The 20,532-nt window shown below is 45.4% G+C and overlaps 1 protein-coding gene across 5 annotated transcripts in view; it reads left to right on the forward strand.

Moving 5' to 3' along the window:
• LOC138513917 (zinc finger protein 3-like) overlaps positions 1-20,532 on the forward strand; it is a 168,868-nt gene that overhangs the window by 19,546 nt on the left and 128,790 nt on the right. For 4 of the 5 annotated variants that reach the window (XM_069629066.1, XM_069629067.1, XM_069629068.1 and 1 more), the window contains exon 2: positions 11,683-11,761. The exons of the other annotated variant lie outside the window; for it this stretch is intronic. The gene's annotated coding sequence lies outside the window, so the exon portion shown is untranslated. The remainder of the gene's footprint in view (positions 1-11,682; positions 11,762-20,532) is intronic. 5 annotated transcript variants of the gene reach the window in all.

A 20,532-nucleotide genomic window follows, 5' to 3' on the forward strand; every position in this document is an offset into this window, starting at 1 on the left:
TCTAGCCATTCTTTGCTGTGGCATGACATATTTGTTTTTTTTTACCGGGATTCTATTACTTTGCAAGCCATAGATGAGTCTGTACAGTGTAAAAGCTTAGCTGCTTGAAAGGACTTCAAATAGCTATGATAAAAAAGGCTCTGAAAACAGTTTGGCCAGTTGTCTCCCACATAATGCAATCCTAAGCATAAAGCAATGCAAGAGCTCTGGAGGCTAACTGCAGTGTTTGGTATTGCAGTAGATCTGTAGATGTACAGACTGGATGGAACTACTGATTGCTACTTTGCATAAGCATTTAGTTCGCTTTGTGTATTCATTATGTAAGAGGTAAGAAAGGGACTAAGTAGAGTGGATTGCATAGCAGGCGGAGAACTGGGCAAACTAGGTGGACTATTGTAGTTTGTGGTCATCTCACTTTTAGGGTACCTGGTATAAAGCAACAGAGTGATAATATAGAATGTCAAGGAGTATGGGTTTGCTCATGGGTTGAGCACCAGTTGCAAGGTTGGTCATCAAAAGCATTTGATCATGTACATTTTCAAAACTGTTCACTCGTCAATATGATGCATTTTTTCCAACAAAATGAAATATAGTTGGCACTATGATTTTTAGATACACTAACCTAAACATTACTGTGAAGCATGGAGATGATGCAGTGTTTTACAGTATCAATACTGTAATTATGTATTAGGTAACAACTTACATTTTAGGAATGGCATTGCACGACTATCTTTTAAAAAAAATATAAAGTTGACACATACATCTTTTTGCCAGACAGGATATAGAAAGCTTAATAAAAGTATCATCCTGATTACTTCTGGATTGCAATTATTTGAAGAAGAAATTCCTGCCTAGCACTCCCATACATGCCTTTGGCACTCAAGAGTGGAGGAGACGATTGCTGCTGCACTTTCTCTCCATTAGCACTTGAAGTGAACCGAGAAAAGAGGATGAAGAGAGCACTGAGGGTAAGAGAGGAATATAGGGTGAGCTGTGCCTTCATTGAAGAGAGCAACTTAAATAGCTAACTTTGCTACACACGTGTCCATTTGATTAGCAGACCTACAGAATTGCATAGCAAATTGCTATGCGACACCGCTTATTTTATGTCTTGCTCTAAGGAAGATCACATCCCTGCCTCCTTCCCTTAGAAGGTCATTGATTTCTGTTGAGTGTTTTGCCATGAATCTAACATTGAGGAGACTGCAGTGTAGTTTTCTTGATTTTCCTTTCGTGGTGTTAGTATTGTTTGTTCTGATCGGTGTGGTGTTGGTTGGGGTTTCCGCTCCAGGTGGGTTTTTCCCGGTTGAGTCTTTTGGGTGGGGTGGTTCTTAGTTGGTCAGTCTCTTTGTTGAGTAGACCGAGGTTTATGGCGGGGTTGGTTCATTCCGGGTGGCAAATAGGGTAGCTACCCCTCTGTTGGTCCAGTCTTGGTGATCTACGGGGTGTAGAGTGTGATGGATTCCAATGTGTTCCTTGTTCTGGTTAGGTCCAAGGTGGAGACCGGGTTCGGGATAGTTGTCGTGTTCCGTTTGGTGTCCTGGTTGGGTCTGTATTCGTGACGCTTGTTGGCTGTCGGTTCTTTGTTGCTGTGCTGTTTTTGTTTACCACGTTGTCTTATGTGGACAGGTAGCGATCATTATAGTCTGTCTTTGCTTTATGTATGTCTCCTTGGGCCATCTCAGATGTTTGTCGAGTTTTTTTGGGTTTGTGAGATCATGCTGGTCGGTGCCTTTCCCAGTGGTTTGGGATTTCTTATTATTTCTGTTGTCTCTTCTGGATTCTTTGTCTTTCTTGTGGTGAGGCATGATGTGTGGGGTTTGTGTTCCTTAGTGGGAGTCCTCTTTTGATTGATGTTTTTCTTGGTCTTTTGGGTTTAGTCTTTGCTGTTTGTGGTTTGTTGTTGCTTGTATTTGGTAGGTTGTGGGTAGTTGAGACCTCGGTTGATGGGACTTTGTGGTTTCGTTTGTTCATTGCTGCTTTCTTTTTTGGATCCTAGGTGTTTCTCTTTTGTTTGTTTTTTTATCATGGAGGTACTTTTGGTTATGGTTGTTGATTATTGGATTTTGCGCAAAGCAAACATGAATACTGTGTGAAGGAGTACATGTGAATACTGGCATATATTGGTGCAGTCATGTTAGGGAGAATTCTCATTTCTGTGTTAATTCCCTTCAACCTTAGAGACCCCAAGCTCTTTTGCTGGACTGTAGGACTTTTTAATTTTAACCCTGGAGTGAGTGAGACCTTTTTCCTACTCCCTCATGTGTTTTGACCTGAATTGGATTATGTCTTTTCACTGTTTTGGGAGTCTGACAAACTCCATAGGCAGCTACTTTTTGTATGGTGACACACAGCACCTTCAGTGCAGTATCACTGAGAACTCCTTTAGATTTCTCATAAGGTTTAAAATACCTTTTCTTGTGTGAACTACTGTTCCCAAGAATAGTAAAGTGAAATTGACTTTACTTACCTTTTTCTCTTTGTGGGTCCAGCACACACCATTTTATGTGGAGTGCTGGGGGGTTACCTAGTAGCTCCTTACCCTACACTCGCATGTAATATTTTTATCTTACCCTCCCTACTTTAAATGGCTGGTGGCAGTGGTTTACTTTTTCCTACCATTGTGCTTTTCTACCGCAAGCTGAACCCTAAGCTGCATTATAGCACCCATGGGTGACCATTTTATCAAAATGGCCCCTGTCGTCTTTGTTCGCCATTTTCCGTTTGTGAGGTCTTTCTTGGGTTTTACTCAGTGCGTCGAAACAGATTGGAGCCCTTTGTTTGTCTTGCCTTTGGCGGGCTTCAACCCTGAAGGCCACCTTTTGCTCCAGCGTGTCTGTTAGGACAGGATGTGAGGGAGGTTCCCAAAACTCCCCTGTCCTTTGTCTCTAGGAATGCCTGAATGCAACCAGTCCTGATTGGCTGGCTGGCTGTCCTTTAAAGACAGCCACCCTGCTGTGTGATTGACAGCCTAGGCTGTGCATGAATGAGAGAAACCTGCTTAAAAGGCGAGGGTTTTGGGACTAGAGGCAGAGTCAACACCTGGGAGAAACAGCCGATGAAAAAAACTTGAACGAAGCTTGCTGCATCCTCCTGGACCTTTGAATTGCCTGGTGAAGCCCTGCTGCTGTGCTGAAACTCATTTTTCAATTCAACAGAGAAGCTCCGCAATGGACGACTTCTCCCCTTGGCTTAGTGGGACCAACTAATCCAGAGACTAACTCCATGGACCATCTTCCCTGTCTGGCTGTACTTCTTCAATGCTGCAAGAACCGAGTGCCAGGGGTCGAGTTATCCGCAGTCCAGTGAAACGTCTGAAATCTGGCTAGAAACTCCAGGAGTCTCCTAAGGACCCTCCAGAAACAGGATGACCAGAGCTCGAGTCCCCTCACAAGAGTGCAGGACCCATGGAGTGAAGGAAGCCCAACCGGTATCCGAGATCCGCGACGGTGCTGTTCACTAAGCGCTGAAACCGTGAAGTGCCACTGAACCGAAAAGAGTCCGTAGCTGCCAACGACCTCCCAAGTACCGCCGCAGAAGACCTACAGATATCCTCTCTCTTGTCCCCATGACTGAGGTTCAGGAACACGGGGTCTGCCTCACTGTAGCAGGACAGAAGTCAGCTCGACCACTCTTCTTCAAACCAGAGGTACTGTGTAGATTTGGGGTACTTACCTCACTGTCTTGTAGCCGTGCTTGTCTCAGTTGGGAATAACAGTGGCTTACTTTTAGAGTTGATTCCAACTCTGTTTTCACAGGCTTAACAGCTTGCGACCCTACAGGTGATTTTCTAACAAACTAACTTTGTGCAAGACTTTTGATTCTAAGAAGTGCTGCAGCTCCATAGACTGTTTCAAATTGACTTTGGCTGTCCTGGCTTCCTGCAGACCCTTCTAGCCTGTTGACATTGATATTGTTTGTCCCTCATAGGTGGTAACATCTTTTAGACTGTTACTGCTGGGAAAGGCTTGTCTAGCCTTAATTGGAAGATTTTAGTTCTACTCACCTATACTGAGAACCTGTTTAACCTTTTTCCTTCCTTAAACCTTTCCTTTCTGCAACCTCAGAATCAGCAAAGTAAACTAGTATGATATATAAATACTATTACTGTCCTTGTGATTGAAGTCACCCCAGGGTGTAGGAATTGTGTAAGAAGCATATGCAAAGATTATCCACTAACTTGCTCTGATTCTGAATAAGTTGCCGTAAGTAAGCCAAGTGGCAAATAACTTTGTAGTGCAAAATAGCTAAATTGCACTATTATTATATATGGAACAACTCTATAGTCATTAGGCTTTTCTTTTTTTAAATAACAGCATGATATATTAACATAAGGTATGAGTTGAATCACTTATAGAGCTGCAGATAAGACACATTGTGATTAAATGATTTGCCCAGGATCACACACTTTGGTTAAAGGGTGAAACCGGGATGTGGAGAATTTAAGCAACTGAGAACAACTTCCCAGGTTTAGTTGATAAAGATATTTATTAAGGTTTTGCTTTGTATTTCATGTGCTTAAATAATACTTTATTTATAGCAATGCCTTGGAAGCAAACCACATTACATAATAAACTATTCTTTCATAGTAAACTAAACTATACACTATAAACATTGTCATAGAAATATGTTGAGCAATAAGAGTATGGCTTTAGTTTTATTCTCCCCATCCTGCATGCAAAGTCACAATAGCATCATGTAGATTAATGTGAGCCTAACAAATCCCCCTCGGGTTTTAAAGCCATAGTAATTTCATAATGCATTCAACATTATGCACCCTTCTCACTTCTGATCACTCCCTCCCATTCACATTTCTAAAGGGACAAAAGTCCCAGCTAATAGTGCCCCCTTCCCCCGATCCACCTTCCATCAGTCACTAATCGCTCACATGAAAATGCTATGTTGACACAGAGTAACGTGAGAGCCCCCCTGCTGCCCGGAGCTCCTTAGGATATTGTCCAGGCAGCGGGACACCTCTCCCATTCAGAAAGGTTAAGGTGTCCCTGGGCCAGGATAATGAGTGTGCTGAGCAGAAATTGCTCAGCACACATTGGACCTCATTACGAGTTGGTTGGTAGCCCTTAAATGCGGGAGTAACACTGCTAACGCCGCATTTAAGGGCTAGCCCGATCATGAGTTGGGCGCTAAATGGGCGGTATTACCTCCCGCTTTTTGCTGGAAGTGAAAATCCCGTTTAGCGCCCATTTTCGGCACTATTAGCGTCCGCGAGCCCCATTGGGTCGGGTGGACCCAATGGGGAATGGGGATTTCCCACCTTACTGCTACTTGTGATTTAGAGCCAGACAAATTAGCTCTTAGGCTATTTGTGTTGGGCGGTATCCTGGTGGTATTACTGCCGGGATACTGCCCAACTCGCGATCAGGCCCATTGTCCTGCCAGCGGGCCACGTTTCCCATTGGGCGTCCTCATTGAGGTGCCTAACTGGAGAGGTGTCCCACTGACAAATATCCCTGTCTGGCTCTCAAAAGAGCCTCTGGGGGGCAGCTTTCCCTCCCTGCTCCCAACTGTAGGGGGTCCTAAGAGGGGGCACAGGATTTCAGAGGGGGGGCCCGGGCCCCCCCTGGTCCCACCCTAGCGATGCCACTGACGGGAGGATCTGCATTGGTTGTTTCCTGAAGCCTCGCCATTTGTTTCTATGGGTCCTATGGAGATTGTGGAAGTTCCTTTTACTCTACCTTCAATTACCTCTAGGTATGATAACATTGGTCCATCTGTTTTGTCTGGGCAATGTTTCACTTATGACTGGAACGAGGCACAGTCCCGACACCTAGCCAGGTTTCTCCACATCAGTTCTCATCCCAACTTTGTTATTCTCACCTTGTGCTCTGTTGTGCTCTTTGCTACTTCTATTTCCAATTGCCTCAGCTCTGGATCCTTTCCGCCGATGTAGCTTACCCTCCTTCCCACAATCTCTGACCTCCTCCTTGACTCTGCCTCCTTTCACTAGATAACTCCCAGCGTATTCCTCAAAACATCCAACTTCCTCCCCAGATCCCCCCTTTTTCCACCAGATGACTCCCAACTCCTCAACATATCCCCCCTCATCCTTATGATCTCCCATCTCCTCTGGTGATGTTAAAAGTGTACCTTCAACCATTTTACTTGATATAGCTCCTCCACATCTTTCTACCCCTTTATAGCCTCACCTTTACTCCTCCACCACACTATTCACCTCTAGTGTTCTCCTCTGCATGCTTCTTCTTTATGCTGGCCAATGTTAGGATTCAACAGGCCTACGCAGAGGCATACAAAGAAGGACACGGATAAATGTTTATCATTCACTTTCTTTATTCTAACTAACTTCCTCCACTCCTGACTCCTCCTCCTTCATTTCCCATGACGTACCATTAAAGGGCACGTTTACCCATGTGCAGTCTCCTCATAACATCTCCCCCACAGATCTACTTACGTCCATCTCATATTTCTTCAATGAATCTGCTAGGTCTTTTGATGTTTTGTCTCGGTCGGTCCTCTCTCCCAGACTCTGTTTTCGGGGACACTTACTCTACTTGCTGTACGTCATCTTCTCCACCTCCTGTCGCTCCCTGTATATCCTGCACCCCGTTGCGTTTCTGCTCTGTGTCGCTCTCGCTTCCAGACATGAGGTGCTTCAAGAACAACGTGTTCATGGTCACTTCTTCCAATGTTAGCAGTGACCATTGTCCCTTTTACATACGTTACCCACAATGGCGTGCTCTCATATCTCAAATCCGTCTTTCTCTGTATCCGTTGCTGCAATAAGGCATCATCCCTTTCATTAAAGACCTTCATCTTCGTCCTTCTCGCCCAGTCGGTTCGCTCTTGGCCATTGTCTTGCCTCGGGCATCTCTCTCTCGTACATCCGCCTCCACAATCGCCACCTCTCTTACCAGGCCCCAGTCACTCCTTCCACTTGGGGTAGTCTGGTCTTTGCATGGTAAACCCTCATCAGGTCACGAGGCGGTACTCCCATTGCTTGCTTGTTTGTTTGTTTTATTCACTTATAATGCACACCAGACTCCGTATATACAGGCCTTAGAAGGTCAGTTACAGATTCCAGGCAAAAAAAAAAAACACAATACATACCGTTCGTAGAAAATCAGATAAATCGTACAATCAGAATAGAATATGTACAGGCACGAGCAGGTTGTCACAGGCACACGGGGCACGAACAAGATGGAAAATGTAAAAATGAGAAACCGTACAGTGAATATATGCGTAAGTACAGTGGGTGGTATCGGGAGTCTAGGCGGAGCTAGTGGGCAACTAACCGTCGGCAGACTTCAGCAGATTGGTATAGTTCGATCTGAATTTCAGGAAGGGCTGCTCCTTGCGTAGAGGATGTGGCAATTAATTCCATAATTTGGCCGCTCGGACCTGGAAGCTGCCTCCCCCAGCCTAAGCCAGCCTGAATCGTGGTACGATAAGGCTATTGACATTGGTGGTTCTTGCCGGTCGGGTGAAGCATCTCTTTATGAATCTGTCCATAAGATAGCTGGGTGCGGAATTATTCAAAGCTTTGTGCACAAGGGGTGCAACTTTTAAATGGATTTTGTTTTGGGTAGACAGCCAGTTGTTTTGGCGCCTGATCTTGGAGATATGCGATCTTTTGGACACGTCAAGAGGTGCTCTTAAGGCATTGTTTTGTAGGATTTGAATTCTCTGGATGATAGCTTTGTTGGCCCCGATGTATAGGGCATTGCAATAATCGAGCCTAGACAAAATCAGGGCTCTAGCTAAGATAATGCAGTTGTCATCTGAGAGAAAGTGTTTACCTGCTCTGATGAGTTTACAGGTATAAACTGTGGCAGATGCCATGGATTTCACCTGTTTATCGAAGGAGAGGGTAGAATCCAGATAAAAGCCAAGTGTCTTCACCTACTTGGACACCTTGATGATATTGCCATGAATCTCCCTAACTTTTTAAAGATTCGGGTGAGTACCCGGGATGATTAGCTCTGTTTTATCATCATTCAGGCATAGACCATGGGTTGCCATCCATGCCTGGATGATGAGATGCACCCTATTTACCAAGGCCAAATGCTTGTTGTAATCCCCGGAAAGTGGGAGGAGAATCTGGGTATCATCTGCATAATAAGTGTAGGTGATACCAAGAAGGTCCAGATCATCAAAGAGGGGCTTAGTAAATATGTTGTATAAGGTGGGGGAGACTCAGGACCCCTGGGAACTCCACATAGAATGGGGATCTGATCAGTTGCTGCTGAAGGGAGAACACCCTCATAGTCCTGTCACTGAGGAAAGACTCAATCCAGGTTATAGCCCCTTTGGTTGCGGTCTGTGGCGTGTTCCTACGGTGCTGCAGCATTCGGCACAACACTTGTTGCATTGGCATTCCTTCAATTACAGCATTCTGTGTCGTTTTCTTTATGGATGACATTAATCGTTCCACCATGCCGTTCGCTTGAGGCCATAGCAGCATTATCTTCTGTTGTGTGAACCCTAGATGTTTTGCATAGTTGTTGAACTTCTGGCCATTGAATGGCAGCCAATTGTCCATCTTCACGGTGTGGGGAATGCTCCATTCACTGAAGACCTTGTTGATTACTTCCACTACCTGGACAAATGCTGTGGGGGCAGCCCTCTTTACAAACAGAAATCTAGAAAACTCATCCATGATCACTAGTAGGTAGTCCCCCCGTCTCAAGCGGTCATAAAAGTCCATTGCAACCTTGAACCACACCCTCTCAGGATCACTGTCACTTGTAGCGGGCGTGGCGGATCGCTCTTGGCCGTGCATTGTGACAAAAAACACTTCCTGACCTCCTCTTCTACCATGACAGCCATGAATGGGAATCACACGGTCTGTCTGAGCATCTTCTTGGTCACTTCCACTCCCCGGTGTCCCTCGTGTACTAGTAGCACTAAGCACCTTCGTAGAGAGGATGGTATGACCAGGCAACATCCTCTAAGCAATATCCCTTGTTCAGACACAGCCAGCTCTGTCCATACTTTCACCATCCTTTCTATTTCTTGTTTGTGGCGCCCTCATTTCGTGGTAACTGTTGCCTGTAGTCCTTGCACTTGTTGGTACAGGTGGGCTCCTTGGCCACGCTGATTGATGGGTCTTCACGTGATGCCTGTCCCAGTTCGTCCATTGTCAGTGCTGGTGGCATGGCCTCCTGTGCGGTGACGTAACAGAGGTACTCTGCATCTCCTTCCCTCAGTGACTGATGCTTCAGGCTCGGGTGCCGTGAGATGTAGTCAGCTAGGTTGTTGGCCCCTCACGACCTGGGGATAATGTCAGTCATATTCCTGGAGGCAGATGCCCCACCTCTATCCTAGGCTGCATTTTCGTCCTATGGTTGCCAAAAAGTGACAGAAGGGCTTGGTGGTCCGGTACAAGCATGAATCTCTTCCCTATAATAAAGTGGTGGAAGTACTTGCATGCCCAGACTGCAGCTAAACTTTCTTGCCCTGCCTGCGAGTACACACTCTCTGTTTGGGATAATGCCTGGCTGGCGTAGGCCACCATGAAGCTTGACGGTACTTCGGGCTGTTCATGTTGGGCAAGGATGGCCCCTAACCCTACAGGGCTGGCGTCAACCACAATTTCCATGTGCCAGGCCAAATGGAACTAGGCCAGATGCATTGCACTTGTCAGCTCCCTCTGGACAGTGTCAAACGCCCTTTGCCATTCCTGCGACTAGTGAAATGGCTCTTCTTTTCACAATAGTCTCACTTTCCACAATAGTCTCAGTAAGGGCTTGGTGGTGATGGCGTATCTCGGGAGGTACTGGGCGGAGTACCCTGCCATCCCCAAAAATAACCTGACATCAGCCACCTGCATCAGTGCCGGGAGCTCACCGATGGTGCATACTTTTTGCAGGTCTGCCTGCATTCCCTGCCCGGAGAATATGTGGCCGTAGAAACGCAGTTTGTCCTTGCTGATATTGCACTCCTCATAGTTCAATGTAAGTCCAGCTTTACTCAAGATGTCACACACAGTCATGAGAACCTGGTCATGTTCTTCCTGGGACATGCCATATATTAGGATATCGTCTGAGTAGTTAAATGCCGACTTCACTGGGATCAGCAGTTGCCTGATCGCCTCCTGAAATATTACTGCAGTTTATGATATCACAAAATGGAGCCGTTTGTAGTGGAACAGCCCTTCATGCGTGATAAACGTCGTGATTATCTTTGATTCGGGGTGAGCTTCAGCTGGTGATACCACTGGTTGAGGTCCAGTTTGGAGAACTTTGTGGCACAGTTCAATTGAACGATCCCACTTACCGCCCGACTCATGATTGGGCCAACCCTTAAATGCAGCAGTAATAGCGTTACCGCCACTTTTAAGGGCTAAGGCCCACAGTCTTTACATTTTCAGGTCCAGCTGCGATTTCCTTGGTATGAACCCTGAGTCTAACGGCCTAGTTTTAGCGATAGACCCTTCTTCCCTGGGTAGAGTAGCCTCGCTGTCATTCTGGCAGTGATCTACCTGGCTTCCCGGATTCGAGGGTTGCCAGCTCTCTGCCTCAGCTCGGGGTGGGTTCGGTGAGCACTTTGGGCTCTCTCTGCTTCCGCTCCCTGTGATCATAACTCCATATTCCAGACAGTATCCAAATAAAAGTAACCAAATACTTCCCCTGCTCCTAGGTAAAGTGGTCCTGTAGATAGGTTTACCACAAGGGCTCGGATGTTGGCTGGATACTGTGCATGGCTGAGGATTGTGAGCACAGCATACTGGGGCTTTGTTTGAGCCTGGTATGCTGGAGCGAAATACCCCACACAGTCTTGGGGTAAATCCACTCTCAAGTTTGTCTCAATCGGGGCCTTCTCGTTGATGGGAATAAAATGGTCATATGCGCTCCAGACTTCATAACAATTCTCCCAGATCTTCAAGTTGGTATGTATGCACTAGTGGTTGGAAAATCCACCCAGCAACTCTGGCTCCTGGCGATAGATGTTTCAATGAGTCCCTCTGGGGATACATCTCCATCTGGGTTATTGTCTTGCCATTGGCGTGGATGATCTCTGTTTTGGGACCTGGTCGATCCCCCTCTGACAACACCTGTGACGGGGCAGCCCACCACAAAGAATCACGCAGACTCTCAGAGTAGTTCCAAGAGTGTCTGGGCCTAGTGGGGTGGGGAAATTTGGTGCTCGGGCCGGCACTCTCTCTGGTCTATCCCGGCCTTGTCCGCACCTCCCTAACACAGGCGTCCCTAATGGAGATGTTAGTATCTCTGGGGTCGGTAGCCCCTATCAGTCTTTCACTTCGCAGGCTTCACTCTTTTTCCCTAAATTGTTGACTTCCTCACTCCCTAGGGGTCTTCTAACTTTCTATTGCCTAGCCCAGTTACTAGTCTCGGGGGAAGTAGGGATGGTGCTTCTTTCTCTCAGTGTCATGTTCACGTCTTTCACGCCCACTTTTACTTGACCCTTCACTATATTGGTCTCTTATGCTGTTCTCCTCCCACCACAATCTGCCACTCTGCCTTTCCACTTCCACCGTTTGAACCTACTTCTGTTTATACTTCTTTTCTTACTATCACTCACACCTCCAACTGTCTCCATTATCTGCTTCCCTCCTGCTTGCTATTCTTCTGGTTATTTTCTCCCTCTAAACCAAAAGCTACTCCTATTCTCCCTGTCACACTTACTTCCCTTCCTCTGTTACTGTTTTCACTCCACTACTAACACTATCCCTTTACTTGACAGGAATGCTGCCACAATCTCCTGCATCTCTTGGGTGTGCTTCTCCCCTGACAGCTGTGCAGCTCCTGTGCCATCACTGCAGGTAAGGAGGGGTGGGGAGGGGGCCTACCTGCATTCAGGCACCAGACCAGTATCAAGTTATGGTTGTACCCCCCCCCCCCCAATGCTGCCCTGTCACATATGCTAGGATCAAATTAGACATTGCACAATTTAAACTTTGGCGCATATCTGTATCGGTTCCATCATATACACTTGCCTCTGACAATGTTTTTAGTTTTAACACACTGATGCAGTGTGCCAGTCTTGGGCCAGTGTGCACATGCAATCACTGCTGAAAGTTGTATGCATGTTGATGCCAGTAAGGCACGCAGGCAAATTGGATTTGAAAAACTGGTGACTGGTTCAAGAAATGGCATTTTAAGCCTAGCATACCTTTGAACAATCTACTGAGTGAGGAACTTCTTGAGTGGGGATCTCATAAAGTGTACTCTCGCGACCCGTATGTTAGCACTATTAAGGTTGGCAATGGTTTTCTTATTTTATTATTTTATTCTTGTGTCGCAAGGATGTAGGTCAACACGGAGACATAGAGTCCCTCAGCTCCGTTTGTAAAGTAAGCAGTAGTTTGTTTGTGCCTACACCTCTTTGCGCCAAATTTCTGATGTGAATGAATAAAAGTACGTAGTCAAGTTTCTTCAAGTATATTTTCTTAATTTATTTGATATATGTTCTGCCCATATGGATGACACGTGTTTCGGCGTTTCATTGGCGCCTTTTTCAAATCCGGGCTGAATGCAAGCGTAACATGTAATAAAATAAAACACTAAATATAACATATACAATAGAATTTTAGCATATTTTGTAACACATTTAGTAGTTAGAATAGTGACTTAGGCTGTGTAGTATATCCTTTTAGCATTCTCAAATTGCATGAACACCTAAAAGTGCAGCACCTCTTAGTTACCTCAAATGGTTAAAAATAAATCCATTACAGTGACTATGTTAGTTTTTTAAAATTAAATTTGTGCAATCCGAAAAAGAAGTAAGTATGGGATGGCATGGAACAATTTTTGGCTGTCAGAAAAGCATGTAAATTTGTTTTCTTACCCTTATTGAATGTAATGCGAAACTCCCTTTCCTTATTTCCGGGAATTAGTTTTTAGTTGAAGTGTATCACGGTAGTTCCAGGGTTAAATCCCACCTAGAACAAATTTGGTTGTTCTATTATGCTAACATTAGCCTTTTAACCTTCTATCGGATTGATTCTTTATGCATGATTCCCTGGCATATATTTAGACACATTTTAAACTCTAGTAAGCATGACTAGTGACATCTTTCTCATTGCATTTATGTAAAAAGTGCTATTCATATTTGCAATCCTCCAATCGCATTACATATCCTTGGTCTCATGCATTCTGTTACTCTAGCGGTCACTAGGAATTACTTTTTCAGTTACAATGACTGGTAACCGATTTGCTCCCCATTTGTGTTTACCAAAACACCCTTTTGCGTGAGTTTGAAATCCCAAACAAAATATATTTTGTTTTTATGCCACTTTAGTTTTCTTCATTGACCATTATTTTCTCACTATATTTAATTAACTTTCATCTGATTAGCGGTTTTGCCCATATAGGATCTCCCCATGTGTGTATAATTTGTTGCATAGAAAAATATTATTGAATACTGCAATGTTAAAACATATGCTTCAGATATACACATGGGGAGATCCTATATATGGGCGAAACCGCTAATCAGATGAAAGTTAAACAGATGAGAGAGGCGAAATTTACATCAAACCACAGGTACCACAATGCACCATTCTGAAATTGTGAAAAGAATGCTAATTAAATATAGTGAGAAAATAATGGTCAATGAAGAAAACTAAAGTTACCATAATGCACCATTCCCAACAGGAAACTGTCTTAGGTATACATAATATAAAGAGATTGCGGGGGGGGGAGGGAAAAAATACTAATAAACATAGTGAAAAATTAGTTACTCCTTTAACTTTAATTTTTGTAAATTTGGACATAATAAGTAACAGATCAGCCGCGCAAGATAAATACGGAAGTTTAAATTCAAATCAATGTTACACTAAACACAAATGCAACAGATCATTTCAAACATCAAAAAGGAAAAAAGGACTTACGTACTAAAACTCAGCCCAAAGTATGGCCGCCGAATTTTGTAAATGAACAAAAGGAAAGAGGGACTAGCAATCTGTAACTCTTTATGAACAAGGATTTGCCAGAACCAAAACAGGACCCCCGATGCTTGAGGCATGAGCAAGAGAATTTTGTAGGTAAGCGCTTTTAAGGGGTGGAAAGACCACCGCTACAAGCATGCTCAATGTAGAATTCAGCACGCTTGATGCCGAGTGGCATAAAAACAAAATATATTTTGGTTGGGATTTCAAACTCACGCGAAAGGGTGTTTTGGTAAACACAAATGGGGAGCAAATCGGTTACCAGTCATTGTAACTGAAAAAGTAATTCCTAGTGACCGCTAGAGTAACAGAATGCATGAGACCAAGGATATGTAATGCGATTGGAGGATTGCAAATATGAATAGCACTTTTTACATAAATGCAATGAGAAAGATGTCACTAGTCATGCTTACTAGAGTTTAAAATGTGTCTAAATATATGCCAGGGAATCATGCATAAAGAATCAATCCGATAGAAGGTTAAAAGGCTAATGTTAGCATAATAGAACAATCAAATTTGTTCTAGGTGGGATTTAACCCTGGAACTACCGTGATACACTTCAACTAAAAACTAATTCCCGGAAATAAGGAAAGGGAGTTTCGCATTACATTTAGTAAGGGTAAGAAAACAAATTTACATGCTTTTCTGACAGCCAAAAATTGTTAGGTCCATGCCATCCCATACTTACTTCTTTTTCGGATTGCACAAATTTAATTTTAAAAAACTAACATAGTCACTGTAATGGATTTATTTTTAACCATTTGAGGTAACTAAGAGGTGCTGCACTTTTAGGTGTTCATGCAATTTGAGAATGCTAAAAGGATATACTACACAGCCTAAGTCACTATTCTAACTACTAAATGTGTTACAAAATATGCTAAAATGCTATTTCATATGTTATATTTTGTGTTTTATTTTATTACATGTTACGCTTGCATTCAGCCCGGATTTGAAAAAGGCGCCAATGAAACGCCGAAACACATGTCATCCATATGGGCAGAACATATATCAAATAAATTAAGAAAATATACTTGAAGAAACTTGACTACGTACTTTTATTCATTCACATCAGAAATTTGGCGCAAAGAGGTGTAGGCACAAACAAACTACTGCATACCTTTGAACAACTTTACACTGTGGGGAAAGGTGTCAAACAACACATACTGCCTCATCACGAGTTTGGCGGTAACCCTTAAATCTGGCAGTAACGCTGTTACTGCTGCATTTAAGGGTCTGCTAAATCACGGGCTTGGTGGATTTACCCCCAGCTCTGAGCTGGGGGCAAATCCGCTGCGATTTTGCTTATTTTGGTGCTATTACCGCTGGCGGTAATAGCGCTGAACATTCCCCATTGGGCCCAAACGGGAATGGGAAATTCCCGAATGGGCCCAGTGGGGAATGGGAAATTCCCAAATGGGCCCAATGGGGAATGGGGACTTAACGTTCCGCCAAACCCGTGATCCGGCGCTAATATCGCCGAGGGGTTTGGCGGTAGGGCTAATAGCCCCGGCAGTAATACCGCCGGGGTTAGCGCCAACTCGTGATGAGGCCCATAATCTTCTCAAGCTGCATGTTTTTGAATCTTGGGATTTCTCCATAATGCCATTGATGTTTTCATACTTACTCTGTCCCAATGTATTAAACTAATTGTGCCTGATTCACAAAGATTTGCACTGGAGAAAATCAGGAGATGACCTGAATATCTTAGATGTGCGCCTGCTATCCGGTACTAATTTGCAAAGCTTAAAACTGAAGCATATATGGAGTTGCCCGAAGCATCTCTGCAAAGCTCATGTGCAAGTGTGGTTCACAGAGATTTTGCCCAGGGCATCTCAGAGTTGCTTTTGGCAGCTTTGAATTTGATCTTTGTGAATCAGGAATAAGGTAGCAAGAGCAAATCTGAGATATTCAGGGCATCTCCTAGTGTGCTCCATTTCAGTTCTTTGTGAATTGAGATTGTTGTGCTTAAGTGTTTGGACACATTACATGCAAAGCATTTTGTGAATAGTGTGATCTTGCTGCAAATCTAATTTGCCAGCACTGCTGGTGATCAGAACTATTTTTCAGTGGATGCAAGAATGTGTCTGTTCTTATTCCAATTTTCTGTATGGAGGTATGGTTTGCGTTAAGGTTTCATTTGTAGTGTGAGAGACTTAAGTTTATGTTTATGAATATTTAATTTACATTTAGTGCCTTTCTGGTGGGTGTGTGTGAGAAGAAATGAGAGTACATGAGCGAGGAGAAGGTAGGGGTATATGGAAAGAGGCAGTGGAGAAGAAGGTGGGATGCAATGGCGGGGGAAGTGAGGAGAAAGTGGGGAGTAAAAGGGTGAGAGTGGGTGAGGAGAAGTTGGGCCAGAGGAGAGGTCAGGGTTACAGTCAACATTACCCGCATGATTTTCCTCGACTTCATTGTAGAATGGATACAGGCTATCCCCCACAATCATATCTGTATGATTCTTTCTTGTGTGCACTTGCTGTCTCAGAATTATGAACATCCTCCCCAACTCCTCCCACTCTGAAATGAGCCACTGCATGCAACATGCCAGGTATGCGGGCAGACGAAGGAGCGAATGCGCCATTTCTGTCAATTCACATTCTAAACGTAACTAATGCTAAAAAGAGTATAATCCTAATGCACAGTGCAAGGAGACCTTTCAGAGAAATTGCCAAAGTAGACATATTTTTCTTTATTGGTATGTGTGACAAATCTGAGGATGTCGTCCCTTCTCCCCTAGGGGGAGACCTTTCCCATGGTTCCAGGGCGGTGTGTCCACAGTACAATAGTCCCTTTGAGGGTGGTGCACCAAGGGAGGATCACATGGGGAAGGAAGCCCCCTGTGGGATTGGGAATGACTATTCTCAGGGCACACAGTATGCCCCCACCTTAATACACCCAACCCCTTCTCTAATATCTAATCCTCCGCACCCCTCTATAAATAAAGCCAATGTGCTCTTTTGCCAAGTCAGCCACTTAAATATACTTGACAAACCTGAAAGGCAACAGAATACCAAGTGCCTTATATCTGACTTTAAACTAAGTACTGTGAAGAGGAAGATGACCTGGAGTCCGAGGATCACTCGGGAGTGAGCGGTCTAGCTTATAACGAGATCCCCTTGGCCCGAATGAATACAAACCAGCACGGGAGTTCAACAGGAGCTCAGTTGGAGGACAGAGACAGAGAGGAGGGACTGCAGGTGCCATGCACCTGGCGGGCTGACAAAAGCCAAAGGGGAAGAAGCCACGAAGCGAGGAGAAGGAGAACCCAAACGCAGTCCAAGCTGGAAGGACTGCGCGGGCTGCTGCTGATACAAACCTGCAGGCATCCCAGGCCCTGGCGAACCGCTTGCAATGCAGGACACGCAGCCAGGCAGAGAGAGATCGCTGCAGACCCGACATTGAGCCAAATGCTACCAGAGCCTCGAGGAGCAATGCAGCTGTTGGGGAAGCGCTGGTACCTACCGTGAAGAAGGAAACTGGTACGCGGATTACCCAAGAAGCATTGGAGAGCCGGGGAACCAAGGGTGTTAATACAATTGTTGGAAGAGGTTCGAGGAGCCTGAAAGGATATTGTGAGTCTGGGACCTGCACCCATATGGAAACAAATGTATAAGAGGGTCAGGGACCCTGAGAAGCCCAAGAGAAAGGAATCCTATGTTTGGCAAGAGAGTGAACCAAATAGATATGAAAACAAACTAACACAGATTGCCAGAGCTGGAGTTCGTCCCCGACCCCCGTACTGCAGTGGAGCAGTGCCCCACCCTCACCTGGACCGAGTCCAGGCTTGAGGTAAGCCCGTCGACTTGTGCCCTCCTTCTGTGATCCGACAGTGAATGCCTGCTGCAATCCCCAATAGAGCATGCAGTATTTACCTATACCGCATTGATGAAATGCGTATGAGCATTTAACGTGATACGAAGTATCAGTGCTGTCTTCATCTACAAAACGGCTACACTCGACCACGAGAGCTGAACCCTTCCAAGATGGCCACACTGTCCAATTCGGCACATTTTGGCCTCCATTCTGCAGCCTCGTAGCTCATTGGCTACTAACTCCTCTTTACCCACCAATCGGTAGACACCGGCAGTCAAAGCCAGCCCACAGCCAAGGCTCACACTAAGGCTCTTGACCAAGCCGTTCGAGCGGCGAGCGTTTGCTGTCCTGCTGCAAGTTCCATGACTATTCTCATCCACACCCGTGCCTTTTGGCCACCTCTGCCAAAAAGCCTTCCCCACTGGACCATGCGCGCTTCTATGAGCCTGCTTCCCCGGAACGTCAAACCAGGAGGATTCGTCTGTCTAAGCTCACCTTATATCTGGCACTCACTGTGACGTCGCTGCACCCTCTGCTCCCGACCCACATCACAACACACCCTCTGGTGAGACTCTGAATGTGTGCCACTGTACTCTGCCAGGCTTGATAACAGCCTTGCATGCCGAATTATATTAACCTTGACCTGCTCTTAAAGCGTATTACTACATACTGCTCTGTACCATACTCTGCCTGCCTGTAATTTGAACTACACCACGCCGCTTTTCGCTCGTTGTTTACTACGCTGCATCTCATCTGTATCTGCCCCTGGCACGCCGCAACGTATTACATGTGACCTGCTCCGTAAGTATACTGTTGAACAGTGCATGTTCTATTCGCACATGCCTGAAAACAGCTGCGGGCACATTGCTTTGTATTAACTTTGACCCGATCCTAAAGCTTACTGTTGGATACCGTACTGTATCACAATCTGCCTGCCTGTAATTTCAACTACACCACAACGCTCTTTGCTCTGTGTAGTTACGTGGCACTTTGATTGGTAGTTGCGTTATACGCTGCATTTAAACTCCTTCTAATAGTGAACGTTAATAAGCTGTACTATACCCTCCTTTAATTGCCCATCAACTGCTTTACGACAATAGCACTGTATGTCGATTTGCCGCATTGCACACTACAGCAACCCCTCACAGTGCCTGCCAGATCATGGCCTACCATTGCATACAGTATGTAAACACGGCAAGTACACTGTTTGCCCCCTGACCTATTCGCGTCTGGCCACATGAACAATAACTAACCCCTCTTCTCAGTTGTAAGCCCTACCAGCCCCCCTACCTCTGCTCAGGCTATCTCTCGCCCCGTAGCCTGCGAAATTTACTCTAACCCAGTCACCTGCCGCAGGTTATACTTGACCTGTCCGCCCCTACTTCGCGCTATTCCTACAATCACCACACCACCTACAGACTAATAGCTCCAAGATAGTCAATACCATGCATCCACCTACCACCATGTCCACTGCCCTGATGAATATCCTAATGTACGTATGCCACTGCCTGACACTATCCCACTTTAGGCTCCCACTGACTCTAGCACTCCACAATCCTCTCCAGGCCTTCCTTCCCCGTCTGGCCACCTCCAACAACCATTACTCGATGCCTCCACTGCCCTGCAACGGACTTATGACCCATGACGAGCACATCATGGCCCAGTTCTGTCTCTGGCTGCACCTGACAATTTTTCCGTATGTAGGATGGACAGACCTAACGCCAAAGTGGGAGGAGTTGCCATCATAGCCAAATCATCCCAGAACATGAGAGAGGTCCCCTCTACTCTTGTTTCCTCCTGCAAACTCCTCTCTGTGTTATTGTCTCTCTCTCCTCAACCACCCTGAACATCCATCTCATCTAGCGACCTCCAGGGCCCATTCTCTCCTTCGAGAATGAGGTCGCGCAAATCATCTCCGCTAACACCAAGCCCAAATCACAATCCATCGTCTTGGGTGATTTCAACCTTGGCCTGAACGACCCACTCGTTGTCAATGTCCTTTCCTTGGCTAACACCATGTCAGCACTCAGCTTTTCGCACAAGATCCAGATCCAGAACCCCAATCATGTGAAAGGTTGCATACTTGACTGGCTTGCAGATATCAACTGCACCTCCAACATCTATGCAACCTGCTGACCCAACCTTAATGACCAGACTGTACAGCGACACAATTATAGCAGCCATAAACAAAATAGCTCCTCTCGCGCTACACATAGCCAAACAACCAGCCCATCTCAATGGCTGGTTCACCTCCGAATTAAAAGATCGAAGAGCGACTAAAAGAAAAGCGTTTCACTCTGGAAAAAACATACCACACCAACCAACAAAAATGTATTTGACATTGCCTCCAGGAAGTACAATCAACAAGTAATTCTCACCAAAGGCAAATTATACAATGACAGAATATCCAAAGCTAGCTCCAATACCAAGGAACTATTCCAACTCCTCAGAGAACTAGAAACCCCTCCCTCCTCCCCCCTGAAAGCTGCAACAAAGATGCCATCTGGTGCGAGAACATATAAAATAGTCTTCAAAGCTAGGCAACTGAATTGGAAGCAACGACGACAGTCGGTGAGGGCATTGGTGGAGGAGCTAGGAATACCAAAATCACAGTCGGGGGGGACATCGGGAACATCTTCAAAGACTTCTACCAACGGCTGTACACCTCGGACCGCCCGGATGAGGGAGCGCAAGACACATACCTGAGGGGGCTCAATCTCCCGTCGATCTCTGCAGAAGAGAAACAATGGTTGGACAGCCCAATTGCTGAGGAAGTAGTAGCCAGAGCGATTCTGGACCTCCCCAACAACCGAGCTCCAGGTCCAGACGGTTTC

This window comes from Ambystoma mexicanum, chromosome 12 (genome assembly GCF_040938575.1).
Source record: "Ambystoma mexicanum isolate Mex_15411 chromosome 12, UKY_AmexF1_1, whole genome shotgun sequence".
Lineage (NCBI taxonomy): Eukaryota > Metazoa > Chordata > Amphibia > Caudata > Ambystomatidae > Ambystoma > Ambystoma mexicanum.